Raw genomic sequence first — 12,329 nt, 5'->3', positions numbered from 1 at the left:
CAAAAGTGCTCAATTCTTTGTCCAGTTAACATGGAAACAGCTAGTGTACGCATGGCTGATAGCGCCTCTCTGAGTGATTCAATTGCAATCGATTTCTGACAAATGTCAGGAAAACCAAGAGTCTAGTGCCATTTAATCCATGTCAGATGAAAGCTGAAGGTAACGGGAGTCTGTTATCCTTCATGTGTCACCTCAGCTGCAGACTGACAAAGTGGCGCCATGGGTTTAATTGCCGTTAACACTTCTAGTGGGGAGCAACTGCCAGATTCTCAAAGTCACTGGCCAGTCAATGGGAGGGAGGCAGGAGGGAGGGTGGCGTCCAATGGGAGGGAGGCAGGAGGGAGAGTGGCATTCAATGGGAGTGAAGAGGGAGGGAGGGCAGCATTAAATGGGAGCATGTAGGGAGGGAGAACTTTGTTCAATGGGAGTGAGACAGGAGAGAGAGCAGCGTATGATTGGGGTTGAGGGAAAGCAGCCATGTTTATTTGCTGGATTCAAGGAAATGAAAAGGTTTAAAGAAGTTTGAATTGTTTTACACATACCAAGGATCATTTAGCTTTTTGATTTTGAATTTTGAAGTATTAAAATATATATATTTTTAAATTTAATAAAACATTTAATTTGGCCTTACTACTATTAGCCCACACAAACACATGGAACAACAGATAGTCCCCCCCCCAAAAAAAATCTAAAGGAAGTTTGTTCTGATGTGTCTGTCCTATATCTGAGAGAAAAAAGAAAGCTCCGGATTGTTTTTTGTTGTTGTTTTTTTCACATTTATTTGACCCCTTATTTTTGGCACTAAACAATCTCCATATATATTGTGCTTCCATCAAATGTTTTAAACTGGTACTGGGGACATTCAGACGAGTGTTGTGAGGCTTGTGGGCGTCCTACAACAAAACAACCAACATGTAAACGTTTGCGAGAGACTCGCCTTCCTACAGATATTAGTGTGTAGGAGTAAAACTAAAACTTCATAAGTAAAAGGGTAAAAGCTTTTTAAAAGCACTTAAAAGTAGCAGTAATACGAAGTACTTCTCTAGGTGAATGAGTCATACCACGAGGGTGTATGGGGATGAGTACCACTCCATTAGAGTGATGAACATTCAGAAGTCTTAGTATTTAGACCAGTCATAGAGATGTGTGATTCATTTGTCATCTGTGAACACACTGCATCTACTAATTTCCCTCTATGTTGCCACTGTCTGGTTTTACATGAATTAGATGATGTTTTCTTCACGATTACCCAGATTACTTTTCAGTGAAAGACAGTCATTAAATCAAACATAGGCCTTTTCTAATTTAGGCAAAAGTCTGTCTCCCTCTCTCCTCCGCCCTCTCTCCTCCGTGACCCAGAAACCGATAAGTCACTGATGAGATGTAAATTCCTTAGTGGGGCGAAGCTGGAAGAGTGTCCTCCCCTATCTGCCACACCCCCTTGGAATCAGCTATTGTTTTAAGGGAGGAGAAAACCATGGAGACATTTAAAAATAATATGCTACGTACCGTTTCATCTATATAAATGCTAAACTAATTTGATTTGTTTTGGTCACTTTACGTGTTTATTTTGTGATCCACCCCTGTCAACGTAATTTACCTGATGACGCGAGTGGAGGAAAGCCTCATTTCATACAAGCGCATTTTCGTCCAAGTTCACTCTCCTCGCCGCTTCTCCTCAATTACCTTTGACCTTTTCAAGAGGAGGCGAGAGACGATAGAGGAGAGAGGACGCAGGAGTTGAGCAAATCCAATTGAGAAAAGGCCTTTTACCCTCTAGTCAGAAAATGGCTTCACGGTAAATATCTACTAAAGACCCTTTCATTTCAGAGCTGGAGATTTACGGCAATAATGCATGACTGACTGTCTCCACTCCAAAGTCTTTAATGATGTGTTGATTGAAATACATTCACAGAATAACATGGGACATAATGTCATATCAGGTTTTTTCAGAGAAGTTTGTTCTGACAGTTCAAGGTCACATGAATACGGACATGTCTTCTCGCCCCACCATTAAAGTTAAAGGGTTGTTATGCGTATCCCCTTTTTGTCAAAATGGGAGAGGAGACAAGTTTCGACTTTAAATAGAAACAGTTTGATGGAACACATCATTGAAGTTTCCATTATAGCATGAACCTTCCTTCAACGTTAGAACAATACAAAGGCGTACTGTCTGTCTTCATAATACGCCTCTTATTTTGTATCCTGTGAGAAAAGCACCTTTTATCTTACCAGGATATAGAACAATCCTAGCCCACGAAGCAGCACATCACAAGGTCCTTCTATTTAACCTGTGTCATTCTAGTCGGGCGGCCAAGCTTTGTGTTTCACTAAATAGTGTATTGATTCACTAAACTGCGTATTGATTCAAGGCTCCAGTCTTATTCTTCTAGAATACTCCAATGTATCTGTCATAGTCAAAGCAGACATGTGCACCAGAGGTGTGAGGGCACCTTGGACAGAGTCTGTTGGACTACAGTACCAGTCAAAAGTCTGGACACACCTACTCATTCAAGGGTTTGTCTTTATTATTTTTTTACTATTTTCTACATTGTAGAATAATAGTGAAGACATCAAAACTATTAAATAACACATGGAATCATGTAGTAACCCCCAAAAATGTTAAACAAATCAACATATATTTTATATTTGAGATTCTTCAAATAGCCTTTGCCTTGATGACAGCTTTGCACACTCTTGGTATTCTCTCAACCAGCTTCATCTGGAGGGCTTTTCCTACGGTCTTGAATGAGTTCTCACATATACTGAGCACTTGTTGGCTGCTTTTCCTTCACTCTGCGGTCCAACTCATCCCAAACCATCTCAATTGGGTTGAGGTCTGGTGATTGTGGAAGCCAGGTCATCTGATGCAGCACTCCATCACTCTCCTTCTTGATCAAATAGTCCTTAGACAGCCTGGAGGTGTGTTGGGTCATTGTCCTGTTGAAAAACAAATGATTGTCTCAATAAGCACAAACCAGATGGGATAGTATTGTTGCAGAGTATTGAGTATTGAGTATTGTTGCAGAATGCTGTGGTAGCCATGCTGGTCAAGTATTCCTTAAATTCTAAATAAATCACAGACAGTGTCACCAGAAAAGCACCCCCACAGCATCACACCTCCTCCTCCGTGCTTCATGGTAGGAATCTCACATACAGAGATAATCTATTCACCTACTCTGAGTCTCACAAAGACACAGCGGTTGGAACCAAAAATCTCAAGTTTCCACCAGTCTAATGTCCATTGCTCGTGTTTCTTGGCCCAGGCAAGTCTCTTCTTATTGGTGTCCTTTAGCAATGGTTTCTTTGCAACAATTCGACCATGAAGGCCTGATTCACACAGTCTCCTCTGAACAGTTGATGTTGAGATGTGTCTGTTACTTGAACTCTGTGAAGCATTTATTTGGGCTGCAATTTCTGAGGCTGGTAAATCGAATGAATTTTAGCCTCTGCAGCAGAGGTAACTCTGGGTCTTCCTTTCCTGTGGCGGTCCTCATGGGAGCCAGTTTCATCATAGTGCTTGATGGTTTTTGCGACAGCACTTGAAGAAACTTTAAAAGTTCTTGAAATTTTCCACATTGACTGACAATGTCTTAAAGTAATGATGGACTGTCGTTTCTCTTTGCTTATTTGAGCTGTGCTTCTTACGCTGGCAAAATATGGACTTTAACCAAATAGGGCTGTATTCTGAATGCCACCCCTACCTTGCCACAACACAACCGATAGGCTCAAACGCATGAAGAAGGAAAGAAATTCCACAAATTAACCTTTAAGAAGGCACACCTGTTAAGAAGTTAATTGAAATGCATTCCAGGTGACTACCTCATGAAGCTGGTTGAGAAAATGCCAAGAGTGTATAAAGCTGTCATCAAGGCAAAGGGTGGCTATTTGAAGAATCTCAAATATAAAATACATTTCATTTTTTGGGGAGTTACTACATGATTCTATGTGTTATTTCATAGTTTTGATGTCTTCACTATTATTCTACAATGTAGAAAATAATAAAAATAAGGACAAATGAGTAGGTGTGTCCACATTTTTCACTGGTACTGTACATTGATGGGGGTGTGGCCCACAAAAATATCTGAACTCATCATGAGGGACTGCATTTGCTTGCTGGTCTGTGTTCCCACATACCTACCTAAATGACTGTCTGTCAGTGATTGACATAACAAGAGGAAAACTGCTGATGCACAACCAAATGTCTAAATCGCACCTTGTATATTCTGCTATTCTAACTCACAACAGTAAGTAAAGACCCCGATTCAGTTCTCTATTCTACTACTCTAGTCTACTCTACTAATCTACTCTACTACTCTACTCTATTCTACTACTCAACTCTATTATACTACTCTACTCTACTCCAACACTCTATTCTACTACTCAACTCTACTCTAATACTCTACTCGACTCTACTGTACTACTCTGTTCTACTACTCTACTCTACTCTACTCTACTCTACTCTACTCTACTCTACTCTACTCTACTCTACTCTACTCTACTCTAATCTACTCTACTCTACTAATCTATTCTATTAATCTACTCTACTCCACTACTCTATTCTACTACTACTCTACTCTACTCCACTACTCTATTCTACTACTCTAGTCTACTACCCTACTCTACTCTACTCCACTACTTTACTCTATTCTGCTAGTCTACTTTACTAAACTACAATTCAATATTACTCGACTCTACTACTCTATTACTATACAACATTACTTTAGTCTACTATACTATTCTACTCCACTCTACAACTATACCCTGCTACTCTACTACTCTACTCCACACTACTCTACTACTCTAGTACCTTACTCTATTCTATTCTTCTGCTCTACTATATTACTTTACTACTCTACTACTGTGCTCAACTCTACTACTCAATGTCTCTACTACTATACTACTCTGCTCTACTAATATACTCTACAACTATACTACTCTATTCTACTACTGTACTACTGTACTCTACTACAATACAACTCTACTACTCTATTCTACTACTGTAGTATTGTACTGTACTCTACTAATCTATGACTCTACTACTACTGCTCTACTACTACTACTACTACCCTACTACTCCACTCTGTTCTACTAATATACTACTCTATTACTCTACTACACTACTACTGAACACTAAACTGATATATTATATTCTACTCTACCTCTCTACTATACTCTACTTCACTACTCTACTCTACTAATCTACCAACCTACCCTCTTATTCTAAACTCATCTACTCTACTCTACTATATTCAACTCCTCTACTCTACACTACTACTCTACTCTATTATACTCCTCTCCTCTCCTCTACTACTCTACTCTACTATTCTACTCTACTCCCCTGCTACTGTACTCTACTCTACTACTCTATTACCCTACTGCTCTATAACTCTACTACTCTACTACTCAAGTACTATATTAACCTACTACTATACTACTCTACTACTCTATTACTCTACTACTCTACTACTATATTACTCTACTACTCTACTACTCTATTACTCTACTACTCTACTACTCTACTACATTACTCTACTACTCTATTACTCTACTACTCTACTACTCTATTACTCTACTACTCTACTACTCTATTACTCGACTACTATATTACTCTACTACTCTACTACTATATTACTCTACTACTCTACTACTATATTCCTCTATTACTCTACTACTATACGACTCTATTACTCTATGACTCTATGACTCTATTACTCTACGACTCTATTACTCTACTCTACTATATTCAACTCCTCTACTCTACACTACTACTCTACTCTATTATACTCCTCTCCTCTCCTCTACTACTCTACTCTACTATTCTACTCTACTCCCCTGCTACTGTACTCTACTCTACTACTCTATTACCCTACCGCTCTATAACTCTACTACTCTACTACTCAAGTACTATATTAACCTACTACTATACTACTCTACTACTCTATTACTCTACTACTATATTCCTCTATTACTCTACGACTCTTTTATTCTATTCCCCTGCTACTCTATTACTCTATTACTCTACTACTCTACTACTATACTACTATATTACTCTACTACTATAATACTCTACTATTCTACTACTCTATTACTCTATGACTCTATTACTCTTCTACTCTATTACTCCACATGACATCCGCGAACAATTGAGGGACGGTAACTGATTTCAGTAAGTCAATTTAAATGAATCTGTGTAAAAATGTAAAATAAATGATAAAGAAAATGTAATCAAGGTGAGCAACATAAAATGGTACCCATAGTCTTATAGAGAGAAGGCTATTCAGTAGTTGATAAGGGAATTTATATGTTTAAAGTAATGACTAAAGTATTCCACCCTGAAACGTGTAAGACTTTGTGAAATGTATTATAATTATAATTATATTCCAATAATGCATGTGTGGGACAAGTTAAGAGGGAGAAAAGTATGGTTGAGAAAACAGGATGGCAGACTACACATGATAACTCTGAAAAAACTAACTGGCCTTTCCAAGGCCTCTCTAACCTAGGGAGGAGAGGAGAGAAGGGCGAGAAACTGCCAAGGCTGGTAGAAAAGTGATAAAACTGTGTGTGTGTGTGTGTGTGTGTGTGTGTGTGTGTGTGTGTGTGTGTGTGTGTGTGTGTGCGTGCGTGCGTGTGTGCGTAGAGGGGGTTATAAAGACGGTTCAAATTTTGGTTGACTTTAGAAAGTTCTCGTGAATAAAGAACCAACCTTTTGCAGAAATTTGGGACTTTGCCTAATTTTCTACTACTCTATTACCTTAGCTTTACAACCTAGGGGGAATTTGTCAAGGCTATAGTGATTGTTATCATCAAAACATACATGTATTGTGTAACATTGAGTCCTGGGAGTGTCATCTGATGAAGATCGTCAAAGGTTAGTGATTAATTTAATCTATATTTCTGCTTTTTGTGACACCTCTCTTTGGTTGGAAAATGGCTGAATGCTTTCTGTGACTAGTTGCTGACCTAACGTAATGATATGTTCTGCTCTCACCGAAAAGCGTTTTTGAAATCGGACACTGTGGTTGGATTAACGAGAAGTGTATCCTTAAAATGGTGTAAAATACTTGTATGGTGGAGGAATTTTAATTATGAGATTTCTGTTGTTTTGAATTTGGTGCCTTGCAATTTCACTGGCTGTTGGCGAGGTGGGACGCTAGCGTCCCAAACGATCCCAGAGAGGCTAAAATAATTAACAGATAGAAATCCCACTAGGATTGAACTGGTTGAATATTGGTGTAGAGAATCATTAAAATAATGAACAGATAGAAATCCCGCTAGGGTTGAACTTGTTGAGTATTGGTGTAGAGATACATTAAAATAGTTAACAGATAGAAATCCAATTAAAAAGGGTTTAGGATCATTCTAAGAACACGCGTAGGTAAATAACAACCATATAACCCTATACCGTATAGGATAATTCTAAGAACACGCGTAGGTAAATAACAACCATATAACCCTATACCGTATAGGATCATTCTAAGAACACGCGTAGGTAAATAACAACCATATAACCCTATACCGTATAGGATCATTCTAAGAACACGCGTAGGTAAATAACAACCATATAACCCTATACCGTATAGGATCATTCTAAGAACACGCGTAGGTGAATAACAACCATATAACCCTATACCGTATAGGTATACGTAGGTAAATAACAACTATACCGTATAGGATGATTTTCTAAAAACCAATAGAGGACACCATGGCTGGCAGATTAACTGGGGATGAGAGATATATGGAATCTAAGGATGAAAGGAACATTTATTTCGGCCCCAAATTAAGAAAAAAGTATGAATTTGATGGACGTTTAAATATAGAAAAACTAGAATGAATGATCAAACAGATACATAAGGAATGTGGGGACTGTACAGAGAAGCAACAGGCAGAAGGGCTTGATACCGCTAGGGTGTGGCTGGCTGAAGCTAGAAAGAGAGCCGAAGGGGCAAAGAAAAAGGAAGCTACTAAGTAGGAAGTAGGTAGCCAGGAGCAGACAGAGAGGACTCCCACGGCTCCCACAGAGACACCACCTAAACCCAAAGTATACCTCTCCCTGGTAGACCAGGCGTGGAGGGAAAATCCAGACGACGAGGTGATGGTGAGACTGAGGCAGCCAGACCTAGGTGCCGCCCGTCCCGCTACCACCTCCCCCATATGCTGGTCCTCAGGGAGCAGAGGGAGGGAGGGAGGAAGGGAGGAAGAGACACAGAGGACAGGATTTCACAACCTTATTGAGACAGTGGATAGAGGTAGAGAAAGGGAGAAAGTCGAGAAAAGGGAGAGGAGGAAAAAAGAGAAGAGAGTGTGTTTATGGGGCTGCACGACCTAGAGCCCTCAGTAGGGGCTGCACGACCTAGAGCCCTCAGTAGGGGCTGCACGACCTAGAGCCCTCAGTAGGGGCTGCCGACCTAGAGCCCTCAGTAGGGGCTGTACAACCTAGAGGCCTCAGTAGGGGCTGCACGACCTAGAGCCCTCAGTAGGGGCTGCACGACCTAGAGCCCTCAGTAGGGGCTGCACGACCTAGAGCCCTCAGTAGGGGCTGCACGACCTAGAGGCCTCAGTAGGGGCTGCACGACCTAGAGCCCTCAGTAGGGGCTGCACGACCTAGAGGCCTCAGTAGGGGCTGCACGACCTAGAGGCCTCAGTAGGGGCTGCACGACCTAGAACCCTCAGTAGGGGCTGCACGACCTAGAGGCCTCAGTAGACTCGATTCCCATAACCAGAGTCTGGAGAGAGACAGTCAAGAGAAAAGGGGGAGATAGATGCTTCAACTGTAACAAACCAGGTCATTTTGCTAGAGATTGTGAGGCGCCTTGTAAACACTGCAATAAAGTAGGCCATAATCACAGAGACTGTGAAAAGAACAAGGACAGGAAAGACAGGAGAGAGGGTCAAAAGCAAGAACGGAGATGAAAAACGTCAGGCGCCCACAACCAGAATCAGAGGAGGAAAAGGAAAGAAAGAACAGAATGGAGCAGAGTATCCAACAGTAACTATCGGGGTAATTGTAGATAAGCATAAAGGAGGCTTTAAAGGGGAAGAGACCTAAGAGAGAAGGGAAAAAATATACAGGATCAGATGATAGAAAGTGTTTCAATTGAGATAAGACAGGACATTTCGCCCGGGTAGTGTTAGGCTCCCTGTAAACACTGTGACTGAGTAGGACACAACCACCGAAACTGCAAACATAAGGGGAAGGACAGGCGCGACAATAGAGAGAGAGAGAGAGAGAGAGAGACAGAGAGAGACAGAGACAGAGACAACGAGAGCGAGAGCAGAGAGAGAGAAAGAGAGACAGAGAGAGACAGAGAGAGAGAAAGAGAGACAGAGAGAGACAGAGAGAGAGAGAGAAAGAGAGACAGAGACAGAGAGAGACAGAGACAGAGAGAGAGAAAGAGGCAGAGACAATGAGAGCGAGAGCAGAGAGATATGGCTATGAGACAGCACCAACGTTTGATTAAATATCACTGATTCCTTACGCTGAGAAATGTACTACATTTGCGACAGAAAGAGAAAAGGTTACGTTTAGTGAGGTAACAGGAACAATCTAAGGAGACAAAGCTATCACATATTTGTTGGACATTGATCTAATAGCAGGATAATAGTATCTAAGGGTAGCGCATGTTCAATTAAGCATACATATACATTGATGTAGATGAAAACGAATGATTTGAGGGAATACAGTGGAATTATCATTATTATCAGTTTTTGTTTGTAGTTTGTAGAAACTTTTGGGTTTCTGTATTGGTGTAGTAATATAATGAATGCTGACCAAGTGTTTGTGGTTTTTTTCTGGGAAAATGAGTGTTTCATTGTCTCTCTTTGGAATGTTTCCTGGGGCTATAATCTTGGGGAGAGTGAGTGAGATAGAGGCCGTAAACTATCTACTACTACTGTTTTTGTTTGTTTTTACCTTAGGGTTTATAAATACCCACACACAATACATAGTGTATAACTATTTGTTGGTATTTCTAAAGAATTTAAAAAGAATACTGTTTGATTCGTGTGTACTATTTCCTTTGGGTTTGGTGAGATTTCAATTTGTCTTAGTGCCAAGGTATCTTAAAGGGGCACGAATTTAAGGTAATTTGTAATACTGATTTTAAGGTAATTTGTGTAATTGATAATTATGATGGAGTTTAAAGTTATTAGACATATTTGTAATTTGAACCAATGAGAAGAAAGAAAGGGCATAGCCTTTGACTAAGGGTAGGCTTCCTTAAGTCTATTTTCCTATGACTGTAAGGGCACAATCATTTTTCTTGGTGGAGTTTTTTAGTGATTAGTGTAGTAGTGATTTTAATTTGATTATGGTATTTGAAATTTTGTCTTATCTTTTGACCAGTAGTAGTTTTTTATACATTTACTCTCATGGAGAATTATATGTACAAAATGGGTCGAAGGTGGGTTTATAAAAAATTGTCATAAGGTTATTTGAAACTCCAACTATTTTGGCTTAAGTAATCTTTAGTAACCTGGGTAAGTTTTATTTTCCCTTAGGTAGTTAGTTGTTGTTGTATGCAGATTATATTTTTGTGAGAAGAGTAACACAACAAGGTTGTGAAATTGATATAATAGTATTATTATATTTTGTTGTTGAATAAGGTTATAAAGTTAGCAAGAATTAGTTTGAATTATGATAGAATTAGGTATTATTAGGTATTAGGTATTTAAGACATATTTTAAGCTCGAAGGAGTAAGAATAAATGGGGAAAAGATTTTGGTCCGTTCAGCTTCTGGACTTCAGGTAGTGGAAAGACTGTCTGCTCCATAGGTACTAAAAACAGTCGGCAGGGCGGGGCAGCATGTATTCCAGTCCTTATCTCCAGGTTATGTCTAGTTAATCTGTTGGGAAGAGATACAAAGACTCTGTTGAATGTGGTCGTCACCCCCACAGAAATCCCGAGGCCATAAAAGAGATTACTCCCACCTTTGAGGAATTGGTAGAAGGGGGTGTAATTAGAGAAGGAGATGCACCGTGCAATTCTCCCGTAAAGAAGGCAGCCCCCAGTAATGATTGGAGAATGGTATTAGACTTACAAAGAGGGAATCAGAGGGTAATACTTAGAGCAGAGCCATGTGTCAATAAGGGGGATGGTAGAGCAGGTGGTAGAGCAGGTTAGGAAAGCACTTCGTAGCACAGAAGGTTTACAAGATATGATGATGATGGGGAGGAAGAGGAGAGTTTATGATGATAGGGGAGGAGGAGAGGTTGATGATGATGATGGGGGAGGAGGAGAGGTTGATGATGATGATGGGGGAGGAGGAGAGGTTGATGATGATGATGGGGGAGGAGGAGAGGTTGATGATGATGATGGGGGAGGAGGAGAGGTTGATGATGATGATGGGGGAGGAGGAGAGGTTGATGATTGGACTTCATTGAACTATCCCAAAGTGAGGGAAAATATTAGGTCAAGATATTATCCCTAGAGTTGGTTTACTAGGATCTATTTCTTTAAATAATGGAGTACATTTTAGCTAATAAGGTAGACCATATAGGATGCCAGAGTTAGGGAGACCAAAACGGACAGACATAGAAGTTGAAGATATACTAGCAGAACACATGAGAAGACTGTTAGTAACCACACCCATATGTCAAAGATTCAATGGCCAACAGGAGAGTTGCAGAGTAAGGTGACACACAAGATCCGACCAGGAGATTGGGTCTGGGTCCAATCCCTGAAGAAAAAAGACTGGAAACAGCCACGGTGGGAAGGACCATACCAGGTGCTACTGGTGACAGACTTTGCAGTAAGAATAGCGGAAAGAGCCACCTGGGTCCATATTACACACTGCAAGAGGGTGAGACACTATGACACTGTCGAACAATCACAGAGTTAGGAGAAGAACCGAATACCAGTAAGGTTCGAGGGTCACCAATCTAACGAAGATTCCCTAACCCGACCTATCCTCACTGTGTGCGTTCATAGAAGTGAAAGTATGGGTTGGCCTCTAGCCAGTGATATGTTCTCCGGGAAGGGGTGGGTCTTTACAGGAGTACTGATCGGTCTGAGCTGTCTAATTGTGGCAGCCATGTTCTTAATACATCATGAACCACTCGCAAATGCAGAAGGTAGTAACTTGACCCATAATGTGAAAGAAGAGGATTTAGCATTACCAAGATACCAGAGGTCACTTAATCTGGATAAAAAGGAAGTGAGAGTAGAGTTGGGAAGGATGTCTCAATTGAGTTCTATGCAGACCAAATAGGGTCCCTAACCTCCTGGCAGTCTAGGACTCTGACTTCATGGGGAAGATATCTGTGTAGATCCCTGTGTAACTAATGGAATCAGGTCACAGCTCACACATAGAGAGAAGGCTATGTA

This window comes from Oncorhynchus kisutch, linkage group LG2, assembly GCF_002021735.2.
Source record: "Oncorhynchus kisutch isolate 150728-3 linkage group LG2, Okis_V2, whole genome shotgun sequence".
Classification (NCBI taxonomy): Eukaryota; Metazoa; Chordata; class Actinopteri; order Salmoniformes; family Salmonidae; genus Oncorhynchus; species Oncorhynchus kisutch.
This window is presented reverse-complemented; position numbering follows the sequence as displayed.